Raw genomic sequence first — 12,937 nt, 5'->3', positions numbered from 1 at the left:
GCCCATCCCCCTTTTGTTTTTTTCCTCTAATATTCATAAATAATGTGTCCATTTAGACTTAATTATGCAAAATAACACTTTCTATGAGCTGGTGTAATACCAGGCACTTAGAGGCACTTAGTATTTGCTTACTAAATACTTACTTAGTGACTGATATACGGCAGCTATAAAATTAAAGTGGCAAACAGCACACAGCTCCTCAATGCTCCAGTTAAGCAGCTTTGGTTTTCCAGCATGTATCCACTAATTTTGCAGGAAGCTTTTATTGAGCATTTGTTATATTTCAGAGGCATACAAAGAAGTTTAGAAGCAATCTGACTCCCAAGGAACTCAGTCTGATAGCCTAAACTATCTCATAAACAAATCATTACAATATAATACGTTCCATTAGAATAGAGGTGTATACGGGATATATTGTAAAAATCATGAAATTGTAAGTGCATTCAGTGTGAGAAAGACCTGAGACTGTAGATTTATCTTTGCAAGGCCTTGGTTCAAATGTATTAATTTTTCAAAGCCTGATCTCTCACTGTAAAATGAGGACATGAGGCCAGGCACGGTGGCTCACGCCTGTAATCCCAGCACTTTGGGAGGCCAAGGCGGATGGATCATGAGATCAGGAGATCGAGACCACCCTGGCTAACACAGTGAAACTCTGTCTCTACTAAAAATACAAAAAAAAAAAAAAAATTAGCTGGGCATGGTGGCAGGTGCCTGTAGTCCCAGCTACTTGAGAGGCTGAGGCAGGAGAATGGCATAAACCCAGGAGGTGGAGCTTGCAGTGAACCGAGATCGTGCCACTGCACTCCAGCCTGGGTGACAGAGCAAGACTCTGTCTCAAAAAAAAGAAAAAAAATGAGGACATGAGTATACTTGCTCTTGTCTGGTTTATTCATGGATTAAACGAAATCATTTCAGTGTTTGGCTCAATAAATGTCAACTGTATTTAGGAATATTATTGGAGTATGTATTATCAGACTGTATTACATATTATTGGTATATATATTGAGAAGATTATTGAACTGAAAATAACTATTGAGGAAGGTTATTGATTATATCTAGCTGTTGACCATTTAAAATAATAGGTTTGGGAACCCGTTAGAGTCCATCTGTTCCACTGTCCCATGTTTAATGGTTAAGTCCTAGCTCCAGCCTCAACTCCTGCCAGTGTATTGTAATCATCAGAAACAAAAAGTAGAAACAGAAGAGCAAGTGAGGAGATGAGAGGCAAGAAAACTTAAAAAAAAAAAGTGCAGATTCCTTTTTATTTATTTATTTTTTATTTATTTATTTATTTATTTATTTATTTATTTATTTATTTTTTGAGGCAGAGTCTCACACTGTCACCTGGACTGGAGTGCAGTGGCACGTTCTCAGCTCACTGCAACCTCCACCTCCCAGGTTCAAGCAATTCTCCTGCCTCAGCCTCCCGAGTAGCTGGGATTACAGGCGCCTGCCACCACGCCTGGCTAATTTTTTGTATTTTTAGTAGAGACAGGGTTTCACTATGTTGGCCGGGCTGGTCTTGCACTCCTGACCTCAGGTGATCCGCCTGCCTCGGCCTCCCAAAGTGCTGGGATTACAGGCATGAGCCACTGCACCCAGCCCAACAGTGCAGATTCCGTTAGATCAGTCGTATCATTTGCATAAGTGAAGAGAGCATTCATTACACACTGAGCTACTTTGGCAATTGTTTGCTACAAACCATAACTCATTAGATGTCCCTAAGCTCATCATCAGAACTAAGGCAATATCCTACCATGTCACTTGATTGTCCATTTGGTTCTGAGTCGGGCTTAACAATCATCCACAGAATGGGCTAGTCCAATTTCTGTGGGTCCCAGAAGAGCTGTCAATAACAACAGTGTTGAGTCAGATGCTATTTGACTGTAAACAACAGAAAACTCAGCTGATACACATGTGTCTTGCCCATTAAGGAATTTAGATGGCCTCTTTCCCTCTTCCTTTCTTGCCTTTCCCAGTGGCAAAGTCTGTTCTTCATATTGCATCATGATTCCAAGATGGCCGTTGCCACTCTGGGTTTCATGTTCACCTTCCAGGGAGAAAGAAGGAGAAAGGCGCAAATGGCCAATGGAATGTGCTAGTCAAGTTCATCCCTTTGAAAAGATTCCCTAGAAGACCCCAACAATTTCTCATTGGCAAAAAATGTATTAAAAGATTTACTCTAGTTGCAAAAAGGTGTTGAGAAATAGAACTTCAACTTTCCAGTAAACAAAGTCAACAGAGAAGTGAGTAGTGAGTGGGTTTTAGGGAGCCACTCTATGGAATCCACCACAAATAGATTACCTTTAGATGTCTTTTCTCTTTTTTTTTTTTTTTCACTTCCCTTTAATAATGGAAAAGTTATAGATTCATGGTATGTAGTACTTTCATCAAATATATTCTTATTAACTCCCTGTGAGAGGCTATCCTTAAGTAGACCCTCTATTTATTTATTTATGTACTTTTTTTTATTATACTTTAAGTTCTAGGATACATGTGCACAACATGCAGGTTTGTTACATATGTATACATGTGCCATATTGGTGTGCTGCACCCATTAACTCGTCGTTTACAATATTTATTTATGTACTTTTTTTATTATACTTTAAGTTCTAAGATACATGTGCACAACATGCAGGTTTGTTACATATGTATACATGTGCCATATTGGTGTGCTGCACCCATTAACTCGTCGTTTACATTAGGTATATCTCCTAATGCTATCCCTCGCCCCACCCCCTCCCCACAATAGGACCCGGTGTGTGATGCTCCCCTTCCTGTGTCCAAGTGATTTCATTGTTCAATTCCCACCTATGAGTGAGAACATGCGGTATTTGGTTTTCTAAACAGTAGACCCTCTTTTATAGCTCAGGCAGAAATATTTCAGCCTGAACAACTTCTTGTTTTACATTTTTTATGTTTAATTTTTGTGAGTATATAATAGGTATATATATATATGTATTTATGGGGTGCATGAGATATTTTGATACACGTGTGCAATGCATAATACTCACATCATGGAAAATGGGATATCCATCCCTTAAGCATTTATCCTTTGTGCTGCAAACAATCCAATGACACTCTTTTAGGTATTTTTAAATGTACAATTAAATTAACATTGACTAGAGTCACCCTGTTATGCTATCAAATACTCGGTCTTACTCATTCTTTCTAACTATTTTTTTGTACCCATTAACCATCCCCACCTCCCTTCCACTGCTCTGTCTAAATAACTCCTAGAGGCAACTGGGGGACATACATTCCTAATTTTCATGACCACTGAAAAAGCATGTGCTTTGGGAATTCTAAAATAAGAGCAATGAGGGATAGAAAAAGCATTAACAGGAAGCTGTGTGAACAGCTGGATGTGAACATAACTTGTATCATTGGGGCAATATAGGATAGCTGATATCTCTTTGTCACAACAGTTTGTTAATTTCAGAGATTCAGCCTTTCATTGAGCCACAGCATTGTCATGTACAGCTCATACCTCTGTTGGTGTTTGTCCCCAGTCTCTTTCTCTCTAGTGAGTTTTCCAGTTAATTTTATTTTAGTTTAATAGCATTTTGGCTCTCACCTCTGACTCATGACTTTGTGTGGCTGTGTGTAGGGACTTGAACAGTGAATACAGTAGATTACTTAGAGATTTGTTTTTAGTTTCTACAAACGAACAAAAGTGATCACATTTCAGTGTGGGAATCCCAATGATAAATGCCATTTCCATAGAGAGTTAACTCATCAATTGAACAAAGCAATCAGATTTTTTTTCTTAGAACATATTACCATCAATTTTTAAGTGACTTTTAAACAATAATGAGAAATCTCTTAATGAAAGAATCTCTGTGACCAGATAAATGCTAATAGTAACTGATATACCATTAACTCTACTTTCCTCCATCCCATCTCTTTAAAACTTGATGTTCTCATTAATTTTTTTCCCATCGTCTGAGAGCCCTACCCTTGGGACTATACTAGTTATATCTGCCTAAATTGTCAGTGTCCAGGGGTGACAGATGTAGACAATCTTCTCCTTTATTATGCATGAGCTAGGCAAAGAGGGTTTGTACTCAGTGACCATCCATTTCCAAGGCCCCTTCCCCCCATCCTCAACCACTGGGGGTAAGTGGGCATGTTTGAGGAATGTTTGCCAAAGGGTTACCCTGATTTATTAAAGCTGTCATTTAAGCATTTAAGCATTGACCGGGGTGCTTTTCAAACAAATTACCTGATCCTCAGGATCTATTCATCTAACTAATTGTTTACTAAGAAGAGGTTGGAAGGGATATACAGAATTTCTTCATTTCGACATAAAATAACACAAAGAGAATGGCACAGAATCCAGAGTTTCTTGACCTCCAGAGGGATGCAGCTGACAATCTGGAATAATAACGGTGATATGCTATGATAAGGGTGAGCCAGAGATGCTTGAATGCAGATCTGGCTCCTTGAGGGAGTCCGTATTATGACCTAAAGAAGAACTAGAAACTGAGTGGGTATAAGGGCATGCACAAATGCCCACAGAGAAAACATGGTACATTTAGGAAACTGCATATATTAGAAGAGCTGGAGTGCAGAATGTAAGTTAGGGCCAGCTGGAGGTCAGAGATGAAAGTTAGCACAGGCCATGTTGTTAAAGGCCAGATAATCTAAGATAAAACATTTAGACTTTAGCCCACGGCAACGGGGAACGCTTAAAGTAGGGTTGGCATGTTCAGATGTGTGCTTTAGAAAGATGACAGAAATCCTGTGGAGTAGGAATCTATTTCACCAATGAAAAACTAGAGGCTCTGAGAAATTGTGATACTTACCTATGGTGACACAGATAATAGGTCGGCAGAGCTAAGGTTTCAAACTCTTACTCCAAAACTCATGCATGAGCTTGCGGCCATGCTAGTGTTTTTCAAACTTCATGTTATACTCTATTAGTACATCTTAAAATCAATGTAGTATGATCAATGAATATTTGTTAATAGAATATAAAGGAAAAAGAAAGAGCATTACATATACAGCAAGTAATTAAGCATTGTTTTGTATTTTTGTTGCAGTTGTATATGTATGTAAAATGTGAGTGTGTGTGTATATATATATATATATAGACATAGGGTATGTGCGTAGCTGAGTATTGGGACCTGATGCAAAATGCGTTTCTCACAGTAGATTGCAGTCAAAAATGTTGGAAACTATGAAGCATGTGCAAATAGCATGCATGCTGCTGCTGACCTGCCAGATATTTCCCCCTTCCTCCCTCATTTATTCATTCATTAACTCATTCATTCATCCCATTAAAAAAAATTATATGTATGTTTTGTGCAAAGCACCCTACTCAAGGCTGCAGGGTACAAAAGCATATCAGAAGCCTTGCGCTTTGACCTACTTCTCTATAGTAGTGCTAGATCTGTGTTGATCTACCACACTTACTCCAGGCCTCTTGTGACCTGTGCTTTGCATTAATCTCTTAGGCTAAGCCACATACCTTTTCATTATACAATCTTTGCTGATGCTAAGGACAGATTCCAAAGTGCCCTCCTTATAATTTTTGTATTTAATGCAAAGTGTAATCAAGAATAGGCCATTGTTAGGTCAATTGCTTTTCTGTATTTATCTTTTCAAACAATAAATAATCAGTGGGATGAAAAAGGGCTAGAAAAGATCGTTTTAATGGTATACTCATAATTATCCAACATCTTAAGGAGACATTTTAATATTTATATGCTGTGAAATATCCTCTCTTCTGGAAAGCTGACTGAGGATTGATATGAACCCAGCCAGAAATAGAATTCAGGAGCCATTATTTTGCGCAGACTTCAATCAATCCTGAGCAAGCACTCTGGATTTCCCCAAACTTGGCCACTACTCAGCCTCTCACTCTCCAAATTGCCAAGACTTCTGTATACCACACTAAGAAGGATATTCTTTTCCATGTAGACGCAGAAGATTTTCTATGTCAAGTTCAGTAGGGGGCCTAGGCTCAAGCCATGCTTGTCCTTAGAGGAAAACCTGAAGGGATATCCTTATACCATGCCCTCTACTGATTTCTTCATGAGAAAACGAAGCCCCAAAAATGCCAGTCAGGTCACACGCACACTTAACACCAAGAGCTTAAGGCGTAGTCACATCTTACATGGAAGGTTAGTCTTTAATGTCAAACATGAGATAAGAATAGCTCACAGTCAAAATTACCCTTGAAAATCCCTTAAACTACCCTTTAAGCATAGTGTGTATGATATTATATACAACATTTATATTAATTGTTATTTACACTGTGGTTTAAGAGCCAGGAGATAGAACAAAGGAAGACAATAAAGGAAAATCTGTATATAAGAGACAGCTTAGCAGTTAAGGTTATAGATTCTAAAGCCAAACCTTCTTGATTTAAAACCTGGCTCTGCCACTCAGTATAGTTGTGTGACTTTGAGGAAGTTATTGCCATCTCTCTGGCTCAGTTTCCACATCTGTAAAATGAGCATAATCATAGTTCCTACATCAGAGTGTTATTACAAGGATTTGCATTAATCTCTTAGGCTAAGCCACATACCTTTTCATTATACAATATTTGCTGATGCTAAGAACAGATTCCGAAGGACAGATTACATATATGAGTTCATATATGTAAACAGAAAAACAGCAGCTGGGTGTTAATAAGCACCATCTAAGTTTAAGCTAATGTAATAAATGTTGATACGTGAGCATTTACACCGTTCTGTCATTAAGATTGCTATTCATTCCCTATTAGTGAACTGAAGTTGGGTAGGGAATTACAAAATATTCTTAATTCTTGACTTAACTGTAGTGGATTTTTTTTTTCCATTTGGATGAAAGTTCTTACCAAATAACTTCATGTATTTTTCTTTACATTTTCTGTAACCATATAATTACAATTATTATATGGCCATAGTTATACATAGTTATATAGTTATAGTTATTTTTAACTTTTTATTTTGAAATTTTTATAGAGTCAGAAGAAGTTGCAGATAAAATATTGAGAAGTTCCTTGTACCCTTCACCCAATTTTCTCCAGTGGTTACATCTTACATAATTGTAGTACAATATCAAAATCAGGAATCTGACATTGGTACAATGCATGTGCATAGTTCTGTGCCATTTTGTCACACAGGTAGATCCATGTAACCATTTCTGCAATCAAGATACAGAACTATTTTAATCACCACAAAGACATCCCTCATACTACTCCTTTATAGCCACACACCTTTCCTCATCGCTAACTCTTGGCAATCCCTCATCTGTTTTCTGTCCATAATTCTGTCATTTCTCGAATGTTACCTAAATGGAATCACATAAATGGGGTAGCATCTGACCTTTTGAAGTTGGCTTTTCTCACACCCTGGAGGTCCATCCAAGTTGTTGTGGGTATCACTAGTTCATTTCTTCTTACTTCTGAGTAGTAACCCATGCTATGGATGTACCATTTGCTTAATCATGCTATGGATGTACCATTTGCTTAATCATTCATCTGTTGCTGGATATTTTGGTTGTTTCTAATTTATAGCTATTACAAACAGAGTTGCTATAAACAATCACCTACATGCTTTTGTGTGAACATATGTTGTATGTCTTCCATTCTTATCTGTATGCTTTTTATTTCCATTTCTTGCCTCATTGTGCTGGCTAGAACCTCCAGTACCATGTTGAACCACAATGGTAAAAATGAACTTTGTTGATGTTTTCCTGATCTTAGGCAGAAAACATTCATTCTCACCATTGAGCGTACTGTCAGCTGTAAGTTTTTTGTAGTTGTCTTTCCCGAGTTGAAGAAGTTGCTCTTCATTCCTAGTTTTCTGAGAGGTTTTATCATAAATGAGCATGAATTTTGTCAAATCCTTTTTCCACTTCATATGATCTTGTCTTTTTTTTTGTTTAGCCTGTTAACATGTTGGTTTACATTGATCACTTTTCAGACATTGAACCTGCCTTGCATTTCTAGAATAAAACTCATTTATTATAGTATAATATATAATTATTTTTAGTCTCATATATAATTAAATGTAGTCATTTTTAAATAATTAAATGTAGTCATAGTATATAATTATTTTTATATATTATTTAATTTTAATTGTATTAAATGTAATAATCATTTAATATTCAATTAAATATAATTTTAAAAAATTAAATTGAATAATCTAATATATTATGAAATAATTTATCATAGGTTTAATACATACTATTTTAATAATTATATACATTTAATTTATTTGCTAATATTTATTGCTGTCTTCATTGAATGTTTAAGGAAAGTATTACCTCCTCTTCTTTTTTTGGAATGGATTATGTAGAACTCATGTTAATTTTTCTTTAAACATTTGGTAGAATTTTCCAGTGAGATCATCTGGGCCTGGAGAGTTCTTTTTTATGAGGTTTTTAATTATGAATTCCATGTCCTTAATAACTGTAATGCTATTCAAATTATATCATGTTGTATGAGCTGTGGAAGTGTTTACTTTTTTAGGAGTTGGTCCATTTTAAGTTGTCAAATGTGTGTAGAGTTGTTTGTAGTATTCCCTTATTTTCCTATTGATCTGGTATTCTGTTAGTATCTTATTGATCTGCATATTCTGTAGTGATATCCTCTGTTTCATTCCTGATATTTATAATTTTTATTTTCTCCTTTTTTTGTCAAGTCTTGTAGATTTTAGGCTATGTTTTCATGTATCCAAAATCTACAGATGTTGTGAACCAAACAATACACCGTAATTACTGTTTAAGTGGTAAGCATTTATTTTAGCTGTTGCTTTTTCTCTCTTTCTTTCTGAATATCTGTGTTTGCCAGAATACTTTTACTTTTTTCCTTAATAATTTCCTTTAGTATTTTTGTCATGTGGCAAACTCTGTGTTTTTATTTGTTTTAAAACAGTTTTATTTCATCTTCATTTTTAAAGATATTTTCTCTAGGTATGTAGTTACCAGTGATTTTTTTTCTTCTTTTAATATATTAAAGATATCATTCCATTGTTTTCTGGTTTTCAATGTTTTTACCAAAATCTGTTGTCAGACAACTATTACTCCTTTGAAGATACAGGTTGAACATTCCAAATCTGAAAATCCATAATCCTAAATTTTCTGAAATTGGAAGCTTTTTGAACACTGACATTATGTTCAAATGAAGTGCTCATTGGAGCGCTTTGGATTTTGGATTTTTAGATTTGGAATGCTCAAACAGTAAGTCTATAATGCAAACATTCTAAAATCCAAACGCATCCAAAATCCAAAATACTTCTGGTCTCAGACGTTTCAGATAAGGGATACTCAATCTGTAACGTATCATTTTTCTTTGACTGCTTTAATGTTTTTTTCCCTCGTCTTAGTTTTCAGCAGTTTTACTGTGATGTGTCTGTGAGCATGTGTTGACGGAGAGGTATGTTTAAACCTGATTAGGATTTGCACAGCTTCTTAAATCTGTGTTTTAATGTTCTTCATCATCTTTGAAAAATTCTCAACTGGTCACACCTCTTCAGAATTGTTTCTGTTCCCTCCTCCTCTTCCTCTCCTCTTCTTCCTCTTCTCTTCCTCCTCCTCTTCCATTTTCTTCTCTCTTTCTCTCTCTCTTTCTGTCTCTCTCCCTTCCTTCTGGGATCCAGTAAAACAAAAATATTAGACCTTTCTGTACATGTCTCTTGCTCTCTATTTGTTTCCAGTTTTCTCTCTGTGATTCAGGCTGGTTTTTGAGTGCTCCTCTGGTTTACTACTCTTGCCTGTGTGCTGTGTCCAGTCTTCTATTAAACCCTTCTGTTGAACACTTAATTTTAGTTATTGTAATTTTCAATGTTAGGTATCTATTTGTTTGTTTTACCCTGAGATGCTACTTCTCTGATGAAATTCTCCATCTTATTTTTCATGAATAAATTAATTACAGTTATTTTAAGAACCATGACTAATGTCAATATCTGAATTAACTGTGGGTCTATTCGTATTGTTTGATATTCTTCTTAGCTTTTAGTCATTTGGTCTTATCTCTCGGTATGCATAATTTTGATCAAATGCTAGACACAGTCCTTGAAAAGCTGTAGAAATCTCAAGCTGATGATTCTTCAGAGAAGATGTGTTTAATAATAGGTCCCATTAAGGGACACATTGCCTTAATGCAGTCTTTGATTGAGATGGCAAGAAGCTGGATTTTAATTATGTGAGGGGTAGTTTATTAGTTCATTCTTACTCCTAGAAGGTAACCTTTCTGTGATCCTAACTGAGAGTCTGGGTTGTTTACCAAGCCCTTCTTCCTTAGCAGTTTCTCAACTCCAGTTTCTGTCTTCCCAACCGTATGAGAATGTCAGCATCTCTGCTCAGCCTCCAAGTCTCTTTGCCACTGCACTCTGCTCATTTTCTTAGCATTTGATTCTGTGCCACCTGTGAATTAGCAAATGATTTGGAGAGAAAAAACGCCGCAGAATATTGGGTTCAACTCAATGTGCTTACCTACGTAGTTTTTAGAATCAGTCTTGGCCTCCCAAGTCCTAGCTGTCTTGGGAATTATCCAGTGTCTTCAAGTAGTTTTTAGGTTTTCTTTTTTTTAAGTTTTTCTAGCTTTTTTGATTATTCACATGAGAATAAGAAAGTAAGAATGCAATAAGCTCTTCCACCATCGCCAAAAATAGAAACCCTTATTTTTTTATTTATTTATTTATTTATTTATTTTTTTTTTTTGACACGGAGTCTCGCTCTGTTGCCCAGGCTAGAATGCAGTGGTGTGATCTCGGCTCACTGCAAGCTCTGCCTCCCGGGTTCACACCATTCTCCTGCCTCAGCCTCCCGAGTAGCTGGGACTACAGGCACCCGCCACTACGCCGGGCTAATTTTTTTGTATTTTTAGTAGAGATGGGGTTTCACCGTTTTAGCCAGGATGGTCTCGACCTCCTCACCTCGTTATCTGCCCGCCTCGGCCTCCCAAAGTGCTGGGATTACAGTCGTGAGCCACCGCGCCCGGCCACCCTTATCTTTTTTTTAATGTTAAGTGTTGACAACAATATATGGTTAACAGACTTCGTTGTTAGAAGGATAAAAAGATATTAATATATATGAAAGTAACATGAATAGGGCCTGGTACATGATAGGCACTTTTAAATTACTTTCAATTTGAATTTGAATATACACTGATTTTGAAAACCCTGAAGAGGTTAGTGGTGAGCCTTTCATTTTTTCCTGTTGATCTTTCATGTTGAGGCCTTACAGAGCAGCAGTCACTGTTGTGCTCCTGGGCATTGGTCTCACGAACCTTCCATCAGTCACATTCCTGAAGGCTGCCTCTTCCCATCAAGCTCCCTCTCAGAGACCTGTTGGCCCTCCTCACCATTTCAGTGACCACATTTAGCAATAGGATGGATGGGTTTGGTTCCTTCTCTTGTGGCTCATGTCTCAGTGTTCTTCCACAGCAAATAGCTCCTCTGGTGGTAGTCAACTTCAGCCCTTTCTCTCGTTTATTTTCCTGAATGTTTGCCACTGCTTTGCATTCACTGCGGCTTTGTTCCAGCCTCTTTCTCCTGGCAGTGAGGGCAGTGTTGGCGAAAGGTGGCATGGATCTTACAAATCAGTACTTATGTGAGCGAAAACTGAGAAATGCCGAGAAAGAGAGGCAGAGCTAGCTCTAAGTGTTTCAGAAACTAGGGATGTTACAGTACCAAAAGACTTGGATGTGCTTAATTCCAGTTTAGAATCTGGAAAACAACTTTTTTGAGTCTGTGCAATTTCCAAGTCTCAAAACTAATTCACTGGAAAACATTAAAAATGTAAAGCAATAGACTTCAGTAGTAATTTTCAGATCATTTGAGTCTAAATGTAGCTTTGAGGATACGCAGTTCATAAATTTCCTTTTGGGTCATTTTTTTCTGAGAAGGTATTTCTCTAAACTTCACTGTATCAGATAAAGGATGTCCAGAATTTGCTCAGATGTGAGTTTCAGGAACTAGAAACACAATATTAGGATTATCAAGACTAAGGATGTTGATAGTGATGATGATGATGATGATGATGATGATGATGATGATAGTCAATAATAATATTAATTGTATATTTAATATATGCCCAGCATTGAGGTACTTTACTTGCAATATGGTGTCTCTTGAGCAACATTTAACTTTCTATTTATTACTTCCCTTGAGGTTATCATCTTTCTCCTAGTGGTCATTAACATAGAGTTTGAAGCTGGGCATAAATCCTAGGTATAAATCCTAACTCCGCAGCTGCTGTGATCTTTGGCCATACCATGTAACATCTTTGAGCCTCTCTTTACCTGTAGAATGAAGGTGATACCATATCTGATAAAATTCGTGGAGGCTTGAATGAGTTAATGCATGGCAAACCTGTAGCACAGTGACGGGTTCTTCCTATTGTGTGATCAGCAAATTGTAGCCATTTTTTCCTCACTTTTCTACCACTATTGGTTGAAGTGCTCTTTACTAGACCCGTCAGGTAGAGGATCTGGAGAATAAAAAAATCTAACAATATAAGAAGAGGAGGCTACAGAAACCACTGATGATATATCCTGAATCAGCTTAGCTCCCAGGCCAGGGCTTAGTAAACAAGGTTCTTTAACACTCAATTGATTTCCACAACATTTACTAAATTAATGAATCTCCATTCATTCAACAGATATTTATTGAGTGAGATTTAGACACAGTCCTTACTTTCATGGAACTTAAGGCCTACAGGAGGAGACAAATATTAAATGTGTAGTTATAAGTAGAGTGTCGTAAACATATTTGACATTGTGGAGGATCAAGAAAGGAGTCACTGAAAAAGTGACATTTAAGTTGAGACTCAAAGAGTGAGTAGCCATGAGAATTTGGGTGCCGAAAGAGGCATGAAAGGCATTCTGGGCAGAGGAGCAGCATGGGGGATGCCCTGATGTGGAAAGGAGCTTGGCATGTGTGAAGAAGTGAAAGAAGGTCCTCTTACCAACACCAAGCAGGAGGATAAAGAGCAGAGG

The 12,937-nt window shown here is 37.1% G+C and overlaps 2 protein-coding genes across 6 annotated transcripts in view; both read left to right on the top strand.

Annotated features, from left to right (window-relative positions):
* EEF1B2 (eukaryotic translation elongation factor 1 beta 2) overlaps nt 1-12,937 on the top strand; it is a 954,602-nt gene that overhangs the window by 234,501 nt on the left and 707,164 nt on the right. The gene's annotated exons all lie outside the window — the stretch shown is intronic.
* Nucleotides 1-12,937, top strand: part of PARD3B (par-3 family cell polarity regulator beta) — a 1,099,140-nt gene that overhangs the window by 922,509 nt on the left and 163,694 nt on the right. The gene's annotated exons all lie outside the window — the stretch shown is intronic.

Source organism: Macaca thibetana, chromosome 12, assembly GCF_024542745.1.
Source record: "Macaca thibetana thibetana isolate TM-01 chromosome 12, ASM2454274v1, whole genome shotgun sequence".
Taxonomy (NCBI): Eukaryota; Metazoa; Chordata; class Mammalia; order Primates; family Cercopithecidae; genus Macaca; species Macaca thibetana.
Note: the sequence above shows the minus strand (reverse complement) of the source record. Positions and strands in the feature narration are given on the sequence as shown.